Source organism: Pseudorca crassidens, chromosome 3 (assembly GCF_039906515.1).
Source record: "Pseudorca crassidens isolate mPseCra1 chromosome 3, mPseCra1.hap1, whole genome shotgun sequence".
Lineage (NCBI taxonomy): Eukaryota > Metazoa > Chordata > Mammalia > Artiodactyla > Delphinidae > Pseudorca > Pseudorca crassidens.
This window is the reverse complement of record NC_090298.1, coordinates 84,309,375-84,332,462: the sequence shown is the minus strand read 5'-3', so window position 1 is coordinate 84,332,462 and position 23,088 is coordinate 84,309,375. Positions and strand designations below refer to the sequence as shown.

The 23,088-nt window shown below is 36.0% G+C and overlaps 1 long non-coding RNA gene across 1 annotated transcript in view; it reads right to left on the bottom strand.

Moving 5' to 3' along the window:
• Positions 1 to 2,402: 2,402 nt before the first annotated feature.
• LOC137221540 (uncharacterized) overlaps positions 2,403 to 23,088 on the bottom strand; it is a 223,100-nt gene continuing 202,414 nt past the window's right edge. The window contains exon 3 of the long non-coding RNA XR_010942057.1: positions 2,403 to 2,523. This is a non-coding gene — a long non-coding RNA (uncharacterized lncRNA). The remainder of the gene's footprint in view (positions 2,524 to 23,088) is intronic.

The following is a 23,088-nucleotide window of genomic DNA, read 5'->3' as shown; positions in this document are numbered from 1 at the left end:
TTGTAACCCCTATTGGCCTGACCTAAAAGTCAAAGTGGCAAATAGCTACACTGCCTGCTTTTTCACCTCCCACCTAAGGTGTTAATTCCTTCAGTGCAGAAATTATCTCTTTATGTTGCCCTGAGCACTTACTTAGCCCAGTGTTTTATGAATAGGTGATGATCAATGCATATTTGTTGTAATGAGAGCTCTGAAAAAACTCTGAGAATCATCATTCTTATTTTCTGATTCTCAGAATAAAGAACCAAAGTTGACTAGAATTAGCAATAAGAGAGACCTCCACACACACTTATTCTGTCAGCACAAATAATAGAGATATTACCTATGCCTTTGTAAGTGGGTATTTTCTCATGAAATTAAAACCTAACTTGTGAACCAGTCTTACTATCTTTGGCATTCTGCATTATGGTTAACACTTAGTCCACAAACTTGAGTATGGAAAATGAATCACATTTCCTTATTTTCTTTGAATCAACTTAAAGCAAACTCTAAGCCTTCGTCTTTCCAGGCAGCTGACAAATCTAATCTTGGTTTTCATCCCCAAGGCTCTATCCATACCCTCAAGAAGGGTTATGACAAGACCTGTGCAGCCCCAAAGTCAAGGTGTGTTCCTCTGATCATTATCATCTGTCTCCACCTATTACTGCTGAGATTCTTATGCATGGCATACATGGTCTCTTCAAGGCTGTGTTATGTATCAGTAGAATTCAACTTCCCTAAGTATGATGCTTAATTTTATGTGTCAGCTTGGCTAGGCCAGAGTACACAGATTTTTGGTCAAATACATCTGGATGTTTCTGTGAAGGTATTTTTTTAAAGCAGATCAGCATTTTAATCAGTAGACTTTGAGTAAAGCAGATTATCCTTTATAATGTGCATGGGCCTCATCCAATCAATTGAAGGCCATGAAACAAAGACTGACCTTTCCTGAGTAAGAGGGGATTCTGCCTGCAGTTCACCTTTAGACTTAAAGCTACAACAACCATTCTTCCCTGAGTTTCCAGCCTGGAGCCTGCTTAGCCTGCAGATTTGAACCTGCCAGTCTCCACAACTGTGTAAACCAATTTTTAAAAATAAATCAATCTCTTTCTCTCCATATCTCTCTATTATGAATATGACTGAATATAAATATGAATATAAATATATATCTTATTGACTCTGTTTCTCTAGAGAACCCTGACTAGTAGGTATACTACACACTACACACCACACTACTCTGCAAGCAATCCTTGATACTTGATGATAGCAAGAAAACCTTCCTCTCCTTTTGATTTCCCAGGAGACTCAGCCCTCAACTGGTCAAATGACTATGAGCTAAGACTCCATTACTTATGTTCTTGTTCCTACAGAGGGCTTTTGAAATAAGTAACCACTTCCAATGTTCACTTTCAATACTCTATCCTTCCCTTCCTTTATTCATTTAACATGCACTTTTAATTAATTCAGTTTTTTATGTAATGTTTTTAGATATACTTAGTAGAAGGAATACCCAAAAGTTCATCTACTCCCTCATTCTGGAAGTAGAAGACTCCAAATTCTGTATAATTTTTATTTCCTGAAATATTACTCATCTTTTGATTTTTTTTTCTATCATTAAAAAGTATAAAACCGTTCTTACTAGTCAGGACAAAGAAAAACAGGTGTGAACTGGATTTGGCTCATGACCATCATTTGCCAATCCCTGAAATAGATCAAGATTTCAGAACTATGATTCCTTTTGCTGCCTAGACACAACAGTCATCCCATAAAAGGGAGATAGGCAAGACAGACATTGAAAAGGTAAAAATAGCTTTTCTCTTTTTTAATATCTGGGAATTTGGGAAGAAGAGGAAATACTGTTTGGGAGAATGCATGAGCAGGATCAGATTAAAATTATAAAAGAGCCTAAATGTCACAAGAGACTTCATGGTACCCTTCAGATATAATTCCGAATAAAAACAATACTAAGTCATAAAATAAGTATAAGAAATGCCAACAAAATTTTGAGTTTTCTAACTATGACTACTTTTTTGTTTAACTGTGAAATATCTATGACTTCAAATAAAATTTTGAATGATTTCCCTTCGTTGTCTTTTCTCTAAGCATATCTCTCATCTGCTTGCAGAGTAATCCAACTTGACAAATTAATACATAAATACAGTAACTTCCCCTTATATGCAGACATTAGTTGTATTAAAGAGGTAGCAGAACACATTCAAGCAATCACAGTCCAAACAGTAAAACATATAAAAGAAAGTCACAAATAGGAGAGGTAGCTTGAAAGTAGCTAATAATAACTGTTAAGACAAAATGAAAAAAATACTAAATACCTAGGAAGCTAAAAAGTATCAGGGAAAATAACTGTTTCAAGAACCCAAGATAAAATTGACAGAGAAATTCAGACACAGTCTTACAATGGAAAAGTCACACAGCTGCAAAGCATTTTCAGTGTAGGCTGGGCAGGCGGTGGGGTGGAGGAAGACAATGTTGAACTCATATGGCAAATGAATGCACTGCCACATCCTATTGTTTAGCTGAGCCAGCCTGAAAATTCATGCAAAGTGCAGAGTTAGTATACATAATTTTACTCTAACGCTTTCTTCCTTGAATTGCTATTAAATTTTAAATAAACTGAAACATGAGCATTTACTAAAGTCATTATGATTCCATTACCCATGGCAAGCAGATCTGTACCCATCAAGCCAGACATTCTTTGCACTGAATTCTGTTCACAGTTTCTCTTCTGACTTTTTATTTATTTAGTTTGCAGATCTTCAGTAAGAAACATTCAGTGTCATCTGAAAGGACATATACTGAAAAAAACTAATTTCCTCCCTTACTGGAAGTATGTGATGTGTGACTTCCCATTGACAATTGCCAACAAGGCACAGGTGTGCACCACATGAGGCGGTGAAATTGTGATTATAGGAAGAGAAATGTTGTGATTCTTTCCCTATATCCATAAAGTAATCAACCCCAAATGAGTTCCTGCTTTTCTTTCTCATAGTAAACACCAAGCCTGGGAAGCAAGAAAACCAAAAACTTGCCATATCCAGATTCATAACTATTGTAACTGGATTTAGAACTAAGAAGAAAACCTTTTATCCCCCCTTCATTGATTCTTTGGTTTACTACAGAAAATTGTCCTGGAAATCTGTGTTCTAATTTTTTTCATACTATACTAGTTTAAGTGGTAAAATCCAACATCAAATGGGTTTTCCTTATTCTTTTTTTTTAATTAATTTATTTTATTTAGTTATTTTTGGCTGTGTTGGGTCTTCATTGCTGCATGCCGGGTTTCTCTAGTTGCAGTGAGCGGGGGCTATTCTTCGTTGCGGTGCGCGGGCTTCTCATTGCAGTGGCTTCTCTTGTTGCGGAGCGCAGGCTCTATGTGCGTGGGCTTCAGTAGTTGCGGCACTCAGCCTCAGTAGTTGTGGCTCATGGGCTCTAGAGCGCAGGCTCAGTAGTTGTGGCGCAAGGTCTTAGTTGCGCCGTGGCATGTAGGATCTTCCCGGACCAGGGATCAAACCAGTGTCCCCTGCATTGGTAGGCAGATTCTCAACCACTGCACCACCAGGGAAGCCCCTCCTTATTCTTAAATTTAACTAAATCAACCATTTAACACTTCATTCTTTAAAAGGTAGTTCAGAAAAAGTATAACTTCCCTTTGTTTTTAGTTACAAAATAATTGTTTTAACTGGAAGTGCTTATAAATTTGACTCAGTAAAAAGAAAATCAAACTTATCTAAACTAAATAAGGCAAGACATCAAATAAAATATTATTCATTCAACACCTACTTATTTCAACTCAGATGGGTGAAAACAACTTAAATACACGGTTATTCAACATAGGGTTATTTGCACTAGGATGTTTAGAAAAACCCTAAATATCCATCAATAGGGGATTAGTTAAATAAACTGTGGTATATTTATACATTACATCCATAGTAAAAGGATAACCAAGATCTTTTTGTACTAATATGAAATAGTGATCTCTGATACATATGACTCTAATATTCTACACTTTGTTTTTAAAAGATAAACGAGGATGTGTGTGTATTTATGTGCTTGTCTATATATGTATATAGTATTTCTGTAAGGATACGAACAAAGGGACAACTTTGGTTGCCTATGTGGAGAAAAATTAGATGGCTGAGAAACATTGGCTTAAAGGAAACTTTCACTGCTCTCATTTTACAGTTTTTGAATGTTTGAGCCATATAAATGATTTCCTATTCCAAATATATTAAATTTTAAATTTTAGAAATAGTTCTTGAGTTTCTAGTATGTTAAAACATGATAAATGCAATCAATAACTATATCGTACTCCATAGACAGATTATCACTAATTTTGGACTGAATGCATAATGCATCATACTTATATCAAACCAATTAAAATCTCATGAGATAAACATGATCAGGTTCAGTTAACCCAGATGAGCCCCTAACACTGAAATCTGCTCAATAGAACTGATTTTACTTGTGGGAAAAATAGGCAGATATAGATGGGTTATGATGTGGGAGACATGATATATATCAGTATGACCAAATTTACCTCTTCTACCATTAAGTCATGCTTTCTGAAATTCTCCCTATTGGTAAGATAGAGGAAGAACTCTTTGGAGTGAAATTTACAATATATTGGCTAGCTTACATATTAACATAAATTAGATCACATAATTTAACACAATCTACTATAACTAGGTTCAAGGAACCAAAGGAATATAACACAGGCAAGTTTTACTCTTGCAGAAGGGAAAAGTTTGGAACCATGTAAAGTCTTTGCCAGATCTATTGGATATAAGAGATGAACACTCCTAGTATCTGGTTACTAAGCTGTTAAACATCCAAAAGGAATGATTTAAATAGAGGCTAGAAGCCTTAAAGAAAACTTGGTTTAATTTTAAATTTTGAATAAGACTAGCTCTCAGCAATGGAAATAGAAGTTTTATTAAATATAGGCAAGTACCCATTTACAGCAAGGAATTAAGAAATTAAAAGAAATCTCTGACTATAAGTCTCTGATTGAATAGTTGCTGTTTGTATAATTAAAAATCACAATATCCTAAAAGTGCTTTACTTCTTAGAAAACATTTCCTTAAATTGGTACCAAAAGAAGCCAAATGAAAAAAATAATCAATAATGGCAAGGGCAAAGAGTAATTAAAATCCACTACACAGGGGGCTTCCCTGGTGGCGCAGTGGTTGAGAGTCCGCCTGCTGATGCAGGGGACACGGGTTCGTGCCCCGGTCCGGGAAGATCCCACATGCCGCGGAGCGGCTGGGCCTGTGAGCCATGGCCGCTGAGCCTGCGCGTCCAGAGCCTGTGCTCCGCAGCGGGAGAGGCCACAACAGTGAGAGGCCCCCGTAACGCAAAAAAAAAAAAAAATCCACTACACAGTAATTAAAATAATAAACATAAAGTAAGATTAGGGTTACTGACTAGTTTTATATTTAAATCTTTCTTGGGTATGCCCTCTTTCAAATGTTTTCCTTTCCATTAGAGCTTGTTGGTACAGAAAGCAGATCCCCAAATACTTTAAGTTGGGATTTTACAATTAATCTTAAGTATATACATTAAGTCTGAGGGAAGGATGCCCGTTTCAGATGGTAATATTTTTTTTAAGTACCAAGTAAGAAAGTAATAAAAAGGGGCTTGCTTTAGGCAAAATTATTCCAAACTTTTGGCCCAAAAATGGTGACTACAGGTGCAACTAAAATTTTAATGCTGGAAATATTTTTTTAATTTATCTGGTCATTAGGTATTCTGAAAATGCATCTTCTTCCTAAAGAAAAGAAAAATGGCCCAGAGAGAAAAATTAGGTCATGGGATCAATAATAAACACAAATTTGTTTATATGAATATGAGAAAAGTTTAGAAATAAGTGTTATGGTCAAAGTTAGAAAAAGTTCAGTAATTAGAAACACTGTTTCTAAATTACCCAAGGTTATTTTAGGGTCCCAAAAGTATAGGGCTTTCTCTCTTATACTAAAATAGTTATTATAAAAGTCAACCAAGTAAATTTTTCTCAAGAAACATGGTATTAAACATATTGCTGAAAATTGAAATAAAGCTAGGCTAATCCTATCCATACTTTCTAGTGTACAAAACTTTTCAATTCTGGAGTGATCATATGAAAAGCAAGAGAAAACAATGAAAGATATTAAAACATAATTAAAAAGACAAAGCAACATTGGTCCATAATAAGAGAAAAATGCAATTCCTTCACATTTTAATTTTGTTTAAGAAAAACAGTGAGGGAAGTATCACAGACAGCACATTCTGATTCTGGTACCATTTTATTTGTGTATCATGAAATTTTATTCAAAAATTAATTTAAATTGGCCTCCATTAAAATATTATAATATATAGTAAAAAACATTCTGAGGGCTACAAAAAAAGGAAATAATAATGAAAATAGAGCCCACTGAGGAAGCAATTAAAGGACTGATGAATATGTCTCATTTAACACCATCAGTAATGGTCTGGAAGAAAGATTACGAAATTTTCAGTTCATGATAAATCTAATGGTGTTGCAAATTCTAGTAAAGACAGAGAAGCTAGACAAATGGACCTAAGTTAAAAGAAGTATGGGGTAGAAATAAAATTAGATTCAGTTTAGAAAAATTAAATTTAACATTGTATGTTATCAGAATGTAAATCACCAGTGAGAAATGTAAGAAAGAAATGTCAAGTTGAAACACAAGAATTAGATAAAAATTTGATATGATAGCAAGATGTGCCCAATAAGAACCAAGTACAATTTCAAATTCACAATCCTGAGTTTCTGCAGAATATACTTTTTCAATCAAAATAATTTATGTGCATACTGACTGCTGTTTGTTAAATTAAAGGAAGGAATGAAGTGATGAAATACCATTTTTTTGGTCTGAGATATCATAAAATTGAATTACACTTGCATACTTATACCTTCTTTATAAACTACTATATTAAAGTCTTTTTAAAAGAAAATATTTATTTATTTATTTGGCTGCGCTGGGTCTTAGTTGCGACACACAGGACCTTCATTGCCACGTGCAGGATCTTCGTTGCCCCTTGTGGGATCTTTAGCTGCGGCATGCGAACTCTTAGTCGCAGCATGTGTGATCTAGTTCCCTGACCAGGGATCGAACCCGGGCCCCCTGCATCAGGAGAGCGGTGTCTTAACTTCTGGACTATCAGGGAAGTCCCTATATTAAAGTCTTTAAATGCTTTTTGTCTCTGGATTGTAAGTGTTATGCTTTTTGAAAGGAAGGCAAGAAAGAATGAAGGAAAGAAGGAAGAAAGAGAAGGGAGAGGGAAAGAAAAATTAGGAAACTGGAAAGAAAAACATTTAATATCCCCTAAATGACCATTTATTTGACTACAGGTTTCTTTTTATCTTCCACTTCCTCAAACACCTCCAGAAAGCACTTACTGATCAGACAGAAAATTCTCATTTAGAATCTCCATACAAGTTTACATAACGCAAACAAATAATTAGGGTCATCTCAAAGTCAAATGAGTAAAATAACGATGAGAAGAAGAGATAGTACATGGTTGAGTACATTCTATATGACAGGTTGCATACATTATCAAGTTTAATTTTCACAATGACACTAAAAGGTATACCATTTTAAAGAGGTCACTGAAAAATAAAGAGAAGAAACTAGCCAAAGGTCAAAGAACTAGTAGGTGGCAGCAAATTAATTAAAAGCCAAGTCTGTCTGACTCCAAACCTTTCAGCTGTACCATATATTTCTCAAACTGTATTAAGCACCTTAAAATAGAAAACATATTGAACTCTATCACTGGATCAGCAGTCAAATGAAATAGAAGAAGAAGAATAAAAAGAAAGAAAACGAGAAGAAGGAGCATAAATCAGCTATACTTCAATTTTAAAAATAAAATAAAGAAGAGAAGGAAGAGAAGACAAAGATGGGAGAAAAGGCGCGTCCTAGTTACTTAAAATCCTATTGAGCAGTGAGATAACTACAGTTTAGAGGTCTGATATGTAAATAAGTCTCCCAGATTTTATAGAAGAGATTTCTCAGTGTAAATTCTGACACAGAAGGTTTCCTGGAGAAGAAAACCCCCAGTATGGGTAGATTTGAATAAGAAAATCAAGGAGGGAAGAATTCCAAGCAGAAGAAACAACACAAATTCTAGAAGGAAATGATGAGCAGCATAGAGGAAGGAAGAATCAAGTCCAGATATTTTCTGGAATGTCACATCTGCTCATATCCTGAAGTGAACTTTCATTTCTTAACATCTTTTTATATTCTAACCAGCTTAGTTTTCCTGTTTTTTTCTTTGTTTTTGATTTATTTACTAGATTTTAAAATTCACAGGGGTTTGCAATATTTAACTTTTGAGATGAAATCATGTCTCATAATCTAAAATCATTCAAGTGAGGCTGAATGTTCCATTTGACCAATTATTCCTAAACAGCTGACGTTATTTGTTGCATTTTAAATTCCCATCCTTAAATTCACCCTGATTGAGCAATGATCTCCTTTTCATGGTGATAGTTCTTCCTGATAAGTGATCATGTTATATATTTCCAACAGAAAGACTGCACGGGACCCACCACCAGGAGTTAGTTTCTACTGGGACTTACCGTGAAAAAACTGCTAAGTTTTCCAAATATTACATTATCAAGGACTAACCCGTTGATATTTTGTGCTTAAACAATATTTGCACTGTTGGGCAAGAGAAGTGAATAGCTTAGTTCAGCACCAGGAATAAGGCAAAGCTATTACTCCTACTCACTTATGTTACATAACATTACTCTCCAAAAGGACAACATCTTTCTCCTTACAAACAAGTTTTCATCTTCCACTTTTTCTTGTTTCTTTGGAAGACAGACAGTATCTATTTATACAGAGCTAAATTATCAGAATGGGAGAATGGGTACAAACATGAAACTGTTCAGCTAAAATAATTATAAGATACAATTTTTATAAATCTCAAGAATGCAGTTTGGTCTCCCATTTTTATATCTGCCTCAAAGACCTATGAATCACAGTTGAGGGCAAACTCACTGTCAATGGATATTCCTAAGAGCAGAGATGAGACTGGGATGAAGCTCTTAACCCTCAAAGCTCTGCCCTTTATGCATTTAGTCAGTCACTCAACTAGTATTTACTTAGCATTCAAATCAGGTGATGTTCTAAGCACAGAAGGAACTGCAGTAAACAAAATCTCTTCTAGCTCAGGTGGAAGGAAACCAACATAAACAAATATACAGTTAGATATATAGTATGTCAGGTGAGAATTGCTATGGAGGAAATCAAAGCATTGTAACACAGTAGGGAATGCTGGAGGCAGTGGACAGAGAGGTTGCCAATCTATATAGGATGATCATCGTGGTAGTATTATGGACACCCCAGAGGAAAGTGAGGCTCATTCTGAGTGTAAAGAAATAGTATGGATACAGAGACAAGATGTAAACACTAAGACCATGCCTGGATAGTAAGGTCACTAGCGTGGCATCAAGGAACTCTAAGCTGGTAGCCATCCAAACCCAGAGTACCAAGGGATTAACTAAATTGTGAAGAAATCGCTGAAGAAGACCTAGAACTAAATGTGGTACTGGAAGTGTAAACAGTAGCTATATTACATGATGCCTAAAAGGAAAGCAAATTCAGGGCTTGTGATTGACCTTACGGTCCTGACACTTTATCACAGGAGCTTTGGTGACTTTGTCCCTGTTTCTCAGAGGAAATGAAGAGATTACATGATCTTTCTACCAATAACAAACACTCAATGCCTAAAATTGTATAATGGGGAAGCCTGGTAAATATGGAGTTACAAGATAGATGATTGAAAGCCTTGGACCCCCCAAATTTTATCAGAATCTGGGCCCTAGATTTCTCAGAGAAAGATCTGATACATATACCAAGTGCTCATGTATCATAAAATAAATCAAGAAGGTGGAAATTATGAGATAGATTGTAAAGTATAAATATAGGTTAAATCATGGAATAATAATATACAGACAGGAAGAGAACAACAAGGTACTTGTAATCTTTCTTTCCAATTTTCAAGAATGACTTATAATATGTAACTTTTGGGAAAATGTTAATATGTCCACATCATACCTCTTCCTACCCTCTTATGATCACCTAATCTAGAACTTCCATTAACATCCTTTTTTTTTTAACATCTTTACTGAGGTATAATTGCTTTACATTGTTGTGTTAGTTGCTGCTGTATAACAAAATAAATCAGCTATACGTATATATATATCTCCATATCCACTCCCTCTTGCATCTCCCTCCCACCCTCTCCGTTAACATCCTTTTAAGGTAACTGTCTATATACTTTCCCTATGATTAAAAAAAAAAAAAAAAAAGGAAAAAATTTCCCTTAAATTTAACTCTAATCTCTTGCATCAGTACCCCATAGATTGCTACACAAAATATCCACAATCTGATTAATATACAGTGTTTAATAGAGATTCCTTAAATTATTTGTCATTACAACATAAAACTTTGGACATATTTAAGTTTCAGTCACAGGCAGAAAATTGGGGGTTTTGCTTGGCTTAATTCTAGACATTGAAGAAGTCATCCAAGTATATTCTTCAGGTCGAGTTCCACCAGGAAAAGCAAGCCACTGAGAGTCCATGGCAATGCTCCAAATCATGATGAACCCAGGCAATTTCATTTTTGTTGACCACTGCTTCAGGTCATTGTAATTTAATGAGTAGTAATCTTATTTAAAAATATGTTGCAGGCAGCAAGGTGCCTGTTGGGAGAAAGTGGCTATGCATGAACAGTTCAATATGCATTGTGTGCTTTCAACCATTCAATAATCGATTCACCCTTGTTATAAGAAAATAAATGTCAAAGTCCCCAAAGTTAATTTCTGAAGAAAGCATTTACAAGGCTATCACATTATTAAAAGTTTCCACGGGTTATCTTCTGTTTGTTTATTTGTTATTGAAATCTCTGTGCTATGTTTCACAATATCCCATTCAAAAACTATATGGGAATCCTAAAAGTAAATTCCAGCAAGAAGACTGGCTGCATTTCTTTACCAACACCAAAGTGTTAAAGGCTCATTTGGACTAAAACATTTTACAGACTCATCTTTTTTTCCCCCTCTAGTCATACTTTTAAATATACCAGCTGCATTTAACAAACTATCAAATAAGGCTTTCAGCAGGCTTAACTATAAGATGTCAGATCTGCTTCACGTGTTATTCAGTAACTTTCAATTTCTAAAAATTTGTTCATTAAAAGAAGATAACATATTCTTTAGTCAGAATTTTCAAAAGTCTTAGTTATATGCTATGGGCTTTCAACATTTCCCTGTTGCCATAGAAATGGGTTTATGAAGTACTGAATCTGTGCAGCATAATCACAAACATTAAATTGGCATATAAAAGCATTCCAACCTAGCATCTCTACTGTCTATGCTAGTGGTTTTGCTGCTTTTATAGCAGTATCTTACCCAGCTGTAATTCATTCAGGAAGCCTTAAATACTATCTTTCATTGAACTGGATTTCAGAGGAGTGTCTTATACATTGTGTATCATTTTTCTCTTAGATAGCTGAACTCTCAGCACATCATATTGCCACATCAATGAGTTCTCTGGATAGAAAATCAAACCAGAGAACTATACACACCAGAGCACCAAAAGCAGTGCATGAGTCTTACTCATTTGACTTCAATTAGTAGGGTGAGTGGTAAACAAGATTCATTTCCCTGGATTCCAATCTCACTGTATTTTTTAAAAAATTGATTAAAAGTTCACTCCAGTGAGTAAATATACTTGGTTATCTAAGTTACTAAACTTGGTTTCCTCATATCTTTTTCTCTCTAAGAAGTTTACTCATAATTTTAAATGACACGGCACTTATACATAAAGCTGAACATGTTTAGGGTTTTACCTATTAATAACAAACCCACTCTGCCATTAAACCAGTCTAAAAACAACTCACGCAAGTCATCTAGGTAGCTTTGGAAAAGTAATAGTCTTGCACTTGTTCATCTGCTATAAAGTTCAGTCAGGATTCCCAACCCTTCTATTTTAATGGCTCAAACCTTTGATTTTAATTCCCTGTAGAACAAGAAAGCAGATGTTCTCTTCTGCCATCTACCTAAACTGAAGTTAATTAAATTCTTTCTTGTAACTAAAACAAGAAAGAATCTGAAGTTAACAGCTACCTTAATTCTTCTGTGTGTCATCTTTCAATGTAATCTGCTTTTGGAATGGGCACTGTTCAGCAACTTCTCACTTGATTACAGAGAACTAGATTCATTTGAGCTGATGTCAGTAGTGTTACTTTTATTCTTACAAAGGTCAAGTCACTTCCATAATCCTCAAAGGAAACACTAAACTCAACTTACCCTAACCATGCAAAGAGAGTGCCCGGTGCCATTTGCCAAAATAATAAAGTGTGACCGTCTTCCTCACACTTTGGTTGTAAAGCAAGTTCAAGAAAAATAAGACCTAGTATTATTTGTTGGCTTTGTAGCCTAGTATCTATCCCTACTTCTTGTGATAATCATGCCCCCTTTCTTACTCTATTTGGATCCAGTGAGGCTGAATCTATACCCACAAATGAAATGCACAACGTATACTTAGGATTTTCCACTTCTTCAACCAAAAGGTTGGTTTGGGGAGGGCACAAGATCCACATTAAACCAGTTATGGCAACAGATCTCAAACCTAGAAAGCAGGCTCTTTCTACTGAAACTGATTTTGTGATGTTATCAATTTGATGCTCTTGGAGGAATAAAAACCAACACAGTAGAAAGCAGAACTAAAAGATGGGAGAAACTTGAATTCTGATAATGGTTTCAGACTATGAATTCAGCTGTACACTAGGACTTTTCAGTTAGGTGAGTCAGTTTGCTTCAAGCCAAATTGGGTCAGATTCTCTGTTATTGAAAGGAAAGAGACATTTTGGGCTTCACAACTGGAAAACAAAGATTCTTGAAATCTACTCTATAGCAAGATAGATCTACTCTATCTAAAGATAGAGACAACACCTATCAAATGCAAAACATCATTTTTAATACAAGAAAGAAAATATCACAATATTCAATTAAAAAAGAAAAGAAAGAGGACAAATAGATGTCTATCAAGGCAAGTTGACTGCCTTTTTAGTTTTCAATCAATTCTCTTTTTTCCCCAGAATCCAAACACTTTCTAAAGTACCAGTTATAAGTAACTCATACTTTACCTGATCACTGCCATAAAAAAATTGACAGAAACCGTAATTAAATGGCGTCAGGAGACCAGAAGGGGAGTTCTCATGCTCTGCAACAATAGCAGAGCCCAAAGGAAGCCCTCCCAACTTCCTATTCCCCTTTATTAAAGTATTCTCCTTCCCTTGCCACGGTTGCAGACCTTGAATTGCAATTTTCCACTGATCCTGAATAAATGCATCTTTGCTGGAGAAATAATCTTGTCGTCTATTCTGTTTGGGTCAACACTGCATACACTTATTTGTCATAAATTGTGGGTCCACTATGTTCTCTGTCTGGAAATAAAGAGTTGATGAGACATGTCCCCAGTACTCAAGGGGATTATACTCAAATAGGAGATCAGGCAAAGAATAAAATAGAAGACATTCTATTCATGGTTTCTGATTGTTTTAAAATAAACTTGAATGGAATAACACATAGTAAAAAAAAAAACAGTATCAGAGACTTTTAGAATTAACTGGTAGAATAGATTCTACCACATTTTTTGTTCCATTAGCAAGCCCTGGTAATATAGTTAAGGTTGGGCAAATGTAAGTTTTATTTCATTTGGGACAATATGATGGCTACTCCTATGAACAGCTTAGAGCATTCATCAATTTCTGTTCAAGCAATATTACATCCAGGGTCATGTTCATGACTCATATTTTTAACAGAACAAAAAGTACAACCAACATAAGTTAAGGTCACAACTTGAATTAACATCAAAATTTCCTTTTTAAATGTATAACAAAATGCCAACATTAGCATGAAGCAAGAAAAGTCACAACTTTGAACCCATGTAAAATATCTCTCTCTTTTAGCTATATAGCATGCCAGAAAACACGTAAAATACCTCTTTTAAAACATCTACCCAGGTTATAATGTTATAAATGATACAAGCAAACTTTTCTTAACCCAGAGTTCTCCCTTTATCTTCCTTAACCTGCCTACCCTTGAGAACAGTTTATCCCTCCCCCTTAAAAAGCATACTTACTTGTTTTAACTATGTGCATATCACATGTCAGCTATTTGCACTAATGAAAATAAAGTATAATATGATACTTAAGAACTTTTAAATTCAGGTAGATCTATTTCACTTTTCAAAGATAGGCAAATTGATTCATTTCTCTGAGGCTCAATCTCTTTATCCATGAAGAGACTATAGTAATAACTGATCAAATTGGTTGAGGAAGAAATAGAGTGAAATATGTAAAGCACTTACTAGCACTCACATATAGTAAGCCCCAGCAAAATGGTGGCTAACAGATAAAATACCAAGCCAACACACTATCTTAGAAGAGAGAAACTTTAGCCTAAGAATTGAAAATCTTTTGTGTTACATGAATTGCATGTCTGCATTGGTTTCCTATGATTGCTATAGAAACTTAACAGAAACATAGTGGCTTAAAACAACACACATTTATTATCTTTAAGTTCTGAGAGAAGTCCAAAAAGTGTCTCGCTGGGCTAAAATCAAGATACTGACAGGGCTGCATTCCTTCAGGAGGATCTAGGGGAGAACCATCTCTTTTCATTTTCTAGCTTTTATAGGCTGCCTTCATTCCTTGACTACAGCCTTGCTCCATCTTTAAAACCAGCAGCAGAGCATCTTTAAATCTGACTCTGACTCCTCTTCTGCTTCCTTCTTATATCTAAAGGACTCCTGTGATTACACTGGGTCCACTGGATAACCCAAGGTAATCTCTAAGGTTAACTGATGATCAACCTTAATTCCATCTGTATTCTTAATCCCCACTTGCCATGTAGCATAATATATATTCATAGGTTCCATGTGCTAGGACATAGGCATCATTGGGGAGCCATTATTCTGTCTACCACAACAACTATCTTTAAACTTATCTTTGAACTGCAAAATGACAATTCCTAGAATTCACCTCAAGCCACTATACTATTCATAATTCTCATTAACCCAGAAAACACACTCACCCTGGACTCCTACAGTAATTAAGTTCAAAGATCTAAATTATTCATTATTCATAACTCTACCTTCGTAGATAGTTTGAGAACATAAAATCATGCTTTAGAACACCAGGACTGCCAACTAATCTAATCACTTATGAAGTACAATTTGATTCAGTGGTCTAAGATGCCATAGATCACAGATCATAGATTTGGAAGGAACCTTAAACTTCTTATACTTGAAATGTATTGTAGGGTTAACTTCTTTAATTTTGACTAGATTTTTGTAAGCTTTGGTTTCATGTATTAGTTCCCTGATTCCCTGCATAAAGCAGACCTAAAAAATATTTGGAATATAAAACTTGAAAGTCTAATGACAGACTTGTAGGTAATAATAGCCTGTACATGTGGGGATATGAGGGGTAAGGGTGAGAGAAGAGATATTCTCAAAGAGAATGTGAATTTACGACCCCTGCTAGTATTTTAGAAACTTGACTCAAATTATAGTTTTAAGTGATTTGAATAGTTTTGGTAATTTTGGTGAACTAAATCATGCCTTTTTCTTTTAAATCATCTGGTTAGGTAAACTTAATACATGATGAATGGTTTTGGTCTTCTGCAATAAATTTAATTTAGGAGTCCAGGGTTGAGGCATTGTTTCGTCAGAGAGCAAAAATTCCTATTTATGTTTCATATAATGGATACTTTGGTCTTACCCAGGTCACTCAGGTGTGGACAATGGTGAGAACCTTCACACCAGAGAAGAGTAGTGTTGCTAAATACAATATATCATACCAGTTAAATTTGAATTTCAGATAAACCAAAAATTTTTAGTATACGTATGTTCAAAATATAATGAAAAGTATTCATTGTTTTTGACTGTCATAAGAAATTTGAATTTAGCTGAGCTGTCTGTATTTTTTAAATTAATTAATTTATTTTTATTGAAGTATAGTTGATTAACAATGTTGTATTAGTTTCAGGTGTACAGCAAAGTAATTCGGTTATACATACATATATATCTATTTTTTTCAGATTCTTTTCCATTATAGGTTATTACAAAATACTGAGTATATTTCCCTGTACTATATACTAGGTCGTTGTTGGTTATCTATTTTATATAGTGTGTACATGTTAATCCCAAAATCCCAATTTATTCCTTCCCCACCCTTTCCCTTTGGTAATCAAGTTTGTTTCCTATGTCTGTGGATCTGTTTCTGTTTTGTATATAAATTCATTTGTATCATTTTTAATAGATTCCACATATAAGTGATATCATTTTTGTCATTCTCTGTCTACCTCACTTCACTTAGATGATAACCTCTAGATCCATCCATGTTGCCACAAATTACATTATTTCATTCTTTTTTATGGCTGAATAATATTCCACTGTATAAATATACCACATCTTCTTTATCCATTTATCTGTCGATGAACATTTAAGGTTGCTTCCATGTCTTGGCTATTGTAAACAGTGCTGCTATGAATACTGGGTTGCATGTATGAATACTGGGGTGCATGTATCTTTTTGAATTATGGTTTTCTCCAGATATATGCCCAGGATTAAGATTGCAGCATCATATGGTAGCAGGATCACATTTTTAGTTTTTTAAGAAACCTCCATTCTGTTCTCCATAGTGGCTGTACCAACTTACATTCCCACCAATAGTGCGGGAGGATTCCTTTTTCTCCACACCCTCTTCAGTTTTTATTATTTGCAGACTTTTTGATGATGGCCATTCTGACCAGTGTGAGGTGATAACTCATTGTAGTTTTGATTTGCATTTCTCTAATATTAGCAGTGTTGAGCATCTTTCCTTGTGCTTCTTGGCCACCTGTATGTCTTCTTTGGAGAAATGTCTATTTAGATCTTCTGCCCATTTTTTGATTGGGTTTTTTTTTTATATTGAGCTGTATGAGCTGTTTATATTTTTTGGAGATTAATCCCTTGTCAGTCGCATCATTTGCAAATATTTTCTCCCATTCTGTAGGTTGACTTTTCATTTTGTTTGTGATTTCCTTTGCTGTGCAAAATTTTAAGTTTAATCAGGTCCCATTTGGTTTTGTTGTTGTTGTTTTTCTGTTTTTTTGCTTTTATATCCATTACTCTAGGAGATGGACCCAAAAAGATACTGCTGAGATTTATGTCAAAGAATGTTCTGCCTATGTTTTCTTCTAGCAGTTTTATCATACCCAGTCTTATATTTGTCTTTAATCCACGTTGAGTTTATTTTTGTGTGTGGTGTTAGAGAATGTTCTAATTTCATTCATTTACATGTAGCTTTCCAGTTTTCCCAGCACCACTTATTGAAGAGACTGTCTTTTCTCCATTGTATGTTCTTACCTCCTTTGTCATAGATTAATTGACCATAAATGTATGGCTCTATTTCTGGGCTTTCTATCCTGTTCCATTGATCTATATTTCTGTTTTTGTGCTGGTACCATACTGTTTTGATGACTGTAGCTTTGAAATATAGTCTAATGTCAGGGAGTGTGTTTCCTCCACCTCCATTTTTCTTTCTCAAGATTGCTTTGGCTACTTAGGATCTTTTGTGTTTCCATACAAATTTTAATTTTTTTGTTCTAGTTCTGTGAAAAATGCCATTGGTAATTTGATAGGGATTGTGTTGAATCTGTAGGTTACCATGGGTAGTATAGTCATTTTGACAATATTGATTCTTCCAATCAAAGAACATGGTATATCTTTCCATCTGTTTGTGTCATCTTCAATTTCTTTCATCAATGTCTTACAGTTTTTGGAGTACAGGTCTTTTGCCTCCTTAGGTAGGTTTATTCCTAGGTATTTTATTCTTTTTGCTGCAATAGTAAATGGGATTGTTTCCTTAATATCTCTTTCTGATCTTTCATTGTTACTGTATAGAAATGCAAGAGATTTCTGTGTATTAATTTTGTATCCTGTGACTTTACCAAATTCACTGATGAGCTCTAGTAGTTTCCTGGTAGGGTCTTTAATCTTTTTGTATTTTTACTAGCTAAATCTGACAACACAGGAGAGGAATAAAACTCTCTCCAACTGTTTCTTCTTTCCAAGGATGCTTCCCTAGATCTAGGTATGGCACAAAAGCTATCATATATAGCTGCTCTTAATTTCGAATTCTCAGAGGGTATGACCTTACCATAACCCTCATACAAAACTGAGGGAAATGCATGTCTTTCCTAGACTATCATTCATAGATACACCTTTTTAAAAAAAATTAAATTCTGCATAAGACAGAGAATGGGATAAATGTATTGAGTCTGAAAGCCAAGGGCCAGAGGAAGAGCCAAGACAAGTGCCAAAAATGTTAGAACTGGGGGAGCAGATAGATTAAAGCCCCATCTCCTGTTCTCCGGAGTATGTGTGTACATATTTTAGGACAGATTACAATTAATTTGGGGGGCCATGCACCCATTTTTCAGACTGATAAAACTCTATATGATATCTGTAAACACAATGTTGCACTTTTGCAATTTTCAAGGGATTCAAGGACCCACTAAAATCCATAAAATTTTGGTTGCAATCTTTAGTCAAATGTTAAAAATATTCTCTGAATATTAACATTTTGAAATAGATATATTTAGCAAAATTTCCCCTTTTTTTTTTAATTAATTAATCAATTATTTATTTATTTATTTTTGGCTGTGCTGGGTCTTAGTTGCGGCACAAAGGACCTTTGTTGTGGCATGAGGGCTTCTTCTTAGTTGTGGCATGTGGATTTCTTTAGTTGCAGCATGTGGACTCTTAGTTGCAGCATGCATGTAAGATGTAGTTCCCCAACCAGGGATCAAACACAGGCCCCCTGAATTAGGAGCATGGAGTCTTACTCACTGGACCATGAGGGAAGTCCCTTCTTTGATGTTTTTTTGTTGTTGTTTTGGTTTGGTTTTTGTTTTTTGTGGTATGTGGGCCTCTCACTGTTGTGGCCTCTCCTGTTGCGGAGCACAGCCTCCAGACGCGCAGGCACAGCAGCCATGGCTCACGGGCCCAGCCGCTCCACGGCATGTGGGATCTTCCCAGACCGGGACATGAACCCGTGTCCCCTGCATCAGCAGGCGGACTCTCAACCACTGCACCACCAGGGAAGCCCTTTGATGTTTTTAATGTCTTATTTAAGAAATATTTTCCTAAAAAAGAGTATAATAAGATCCTCCCATAATCTAATTGCTTTAAATTTTATGTTTTACATTAGTTTTATAACTTACATTATTTATTTTTGTATAGGGTAGTAATGTTTCTTTTTCACATGAAAGGCAGTTGTATTAACAATATTTATTGGATAATCTGCCTTTCCTCCCCTACTGTACATCAAGTACATCAAGTTTCCATTTAAGAATGAAATTGCTTCTGAGTTCCTAGTCTGTTTAATCAACTGATTTTCATATTATTACATTTTCTTACTGAACTATTATTGGACCATTACCCTTCCACATGAATTTTAAAATCAGCTGGTAAATTTCTACCAAAAATAAAATTATTTGGGGATTGTAATTGGAACTGCAATGAATGTATAGAGTGATTTGAAGGAAAAATGTCACCGTCATAAAATTCACAATCTCATCAATAAACAAAATACATTTCTCCATTTTTCAAGTTTTCTTTTATGCCTTTTTATAAGTTTCTTCCACTTTTTTCAAATGTCAGTAATATACCCAGCAACTCTGTGGAACTCTCTTAAAGCTTCTGACACTTTATATACTTTTCTTTTTTTTTTTTTAAAGAACAGATTTATTTATTTATTTATTTATTTTTGCTGTGTTCGGTCTTCGTTTCTGTGCGAGGGCTTTCTCCAGTGCGGCAAGCAGGGGCCACTCTTCATCGCGGTGCACGGGCCTCTCACTATCGCGGCCTCTCTTGTTGCAGAGCACAGGCTCCAGATGCACAGGCTCAGTAGCTGTGGCTCACGGGCCTAGTTGCTCCGCGGCATGTGGGATCCTCCCAGACCAAGGCTCGAACCCGTGTCCCCTGCATTAGCAGGCAGATTCTCAACCACTGCGCCACCAGGGAAGCCCTATATACTTTTCTTGATTTGGCATTTAAATAATTATATTATCTGAAAATAAGAAATGAACTTTGTTACTTTTTTCAGTTCCTTAAACTAAACTTCATTTATTTTTGATGACTTAGTGCATTGTCCAGGTTCTCCAATACAATACTGAATAGTGGGTGTAACATGGGAATAACGGTGTTATTCCTGGCTTCAGTAAAAAGTACTACGGGATAACTTTATCTCTCACTCCTCACATTTCCAGAGACTTCAAGTTTACAACACCATGTGACTACTGTCACTACTTTATCAAACTGATAAGTTTAGAAGGAACTGAGTATGCTCTAATCACCCCCTTCTGGGCCATTCTTCCTCAAAACCACTTTCTTTTTGCAATACTGGGTTCTACGGTCATCTATGTAGTACTTACATTGAGACAGGGAGAGGAAGGCCCCCAATTAGGCAGCAAGTTCAACACAGGAGGAAAAAATTAGAATGCCAATGTGCCTGCACATACAAATCATGTCTTCTAAGAATCTTTGTCAGTAATAAAGCTACTATATTTTATTTCTATCTTTTGGCTTCTTGTGTCAACTTATCATTTGTTTCATTTGTTTCCAAAACTAGGAAGAAATAAAAGGGCTGCTTTCAGGTGCCCAAGTAACACTGTACTACTCACCATTAGTTATTATTTTTAATGTTTTTTATTGAGATTCTTTAAATTCTATACAAATCTCTACACTTTCAAAAGTTTCTCATGCAAGATTTCATACAATCCCATATTAACACCCCTTTCCCCTCTACCCCCTTCTTGCCCCTCTCTTTTTCCCTCTCCCCACTGGTAACCACCAGTTTGTTTCTCTCTATCTGTGAGTCTGCTTCTTTTTTGTTTTATTCACTAATTTGTTGTATTTTACATGTCTTTAATGCATGCCCTTATCAGATTAAGAATGTTCCCTTCTATCCCTAATCTGTTAAATTTTTATTATGAACAAACGTTGAATTTTATCAAATGATTTCCTATACCGATTGAAGTGTCCATTTGTTTGTTATATCTTACTATGTGTAGGAAATTAAATTGATGTATTGAATTATTCTTGCATTCCTGGTATTATATCCTGCATAAAACCACGTGGTCAATTGCAGGAATAATTTTTCTAAAGTGACATTTATTGTCTTCGAGCTTCTGATTAAAATTGTCTGTAAAACTGTTTGGGTCTGGTATCCTTTCCAGATGGTTGATTCTTACTACTAATTTAGTATAAACTGGAGCCATTGATTATACAGTTATATCTAGGAAACCGTACATTTCATGTTAATTTTTGATATACAAAGCTTTGTTGTATTTCTTTTTAAACATGCCATTTTTACTTATATCTATGTTTTAGTTAAAACGTATTTAAAATTTTTTCTTTGTATTGCCAAAATTGCAGCTATTTTACTAGTCTTTCAAGGAACACACTCTGGTTGTGTTGGCTCATTTTTTTATTTGGTTGACTCTCTTCTGTATTATTAAATCTTGAAAACTCATAATTCTTCAGCTAGAGGAAGACTTTACATTTATACTAGATATACAGAAGTTTAAAGAATAAAATTTCCTTCAAATCACTTATTATATTCAATGCAATTTCAATTCCAATTCCAAAAGGATTTTTCTGTAGAACAAAATCTAAAGTTTATAACAGAATAATAAAATGACATGAATACTAACAAGGCTCATGTTAGAAGGGATTAAGATGCAGTTAAGTGATGATCTAGACAATAGTCTGTTCCTCAATTAAGATAAGAAGCAGAGGGCTTCCCTGGTGGTGCAGTGGTTGAGAGTCCGCCTGCCAATGCAGGGGACGCGGGTTTGTGCCCCGGTCCGGGAAGATCCCACATGCCACGGAGCAGCTGGGCCTGTGAGCCATGGCCGCTGAGCCTGTGTGTCCGGAGCCTGTGCTCCGCAATGGGAGAGGCCACAACAGTGAGAGGCCCGCGTACCACAAAAAAAAAAAAAAAAAAGATAAGAAGTAGAGGGATTAAAAATAACACTGCATATTCAAAATGAATAAATAAGACAGGAAATAATCAATCATTTAGAATAACATACATATAGAACTTAACTTGAAGCCAATCTTTCCCTACCCACATCTCCATCAAAAAGATATGTGGCCCTTTTGGTGCCCAAGTCTGGGTGGTGACATGAAAAGCTCCCGCTCCGAACCGAGCGCCTGGAGGCGGTGTTCGACTGTGAGTGCGGGGGGGACTGGGCAAGTGGGGGCATCCAAACAAGGAGCTGGGGATGCAGGCGCTGCCACCGCGCACCCCAGCCACTCCGCAGCCTGCGACGAGCATCTGGCCGAGCGGGTATTGGGCACACTGGGACCACCCGGCAATACTGCTGCCACTGCCATCGCCACTAATGTAGGGAGCACCTGAGCCTGCTGTGGAGAGAGGCTGAACAAATCTCAGGCTCAGTTGTGCTTCCTGCTTTTCAGCCTCTTGCCTCCCAAATGCATACATTTCCACTTGGTGTCATCACGCAGAAGGGAGTAAAAGGGACTCAGTGACAGATTCAGCCGTGTGGCTGACAAGGCCTTGGTGCTCTGGCCGGATGTCAGGCCTGTGCCTCTCCTGAGTTCAGGACCTTGGTCCACAAGAGACCACCCTCCTCCATGTAATATCAAACGGCAAGAGCTCTTCCAGAAATCTCCATATCAATGCTAAGACCCAGCTCCACTCAACGACCAGCAAGCCACAGTGCTGGAGACCCTTTGCCAAACAACTAGCAGGACAGGAACACAACCCCACCCATTAGCAGAGAAGCTGCCTAAAATCATAACAAGGTCACAGACAAACCAAAACACACCACCGGACGTGGTCCTCCCCACCAGAAAGACAAGATACACACTTATACAACAGAACACAGGCACTATTCCCCTGCACCAGGAAGCCTACACAACCAACTGAACCAACCTTGCCCACTGGGGGCAGACACCAAAAACAACGGGAACTACGAACCTGCAGCCTGCAAAAAGGA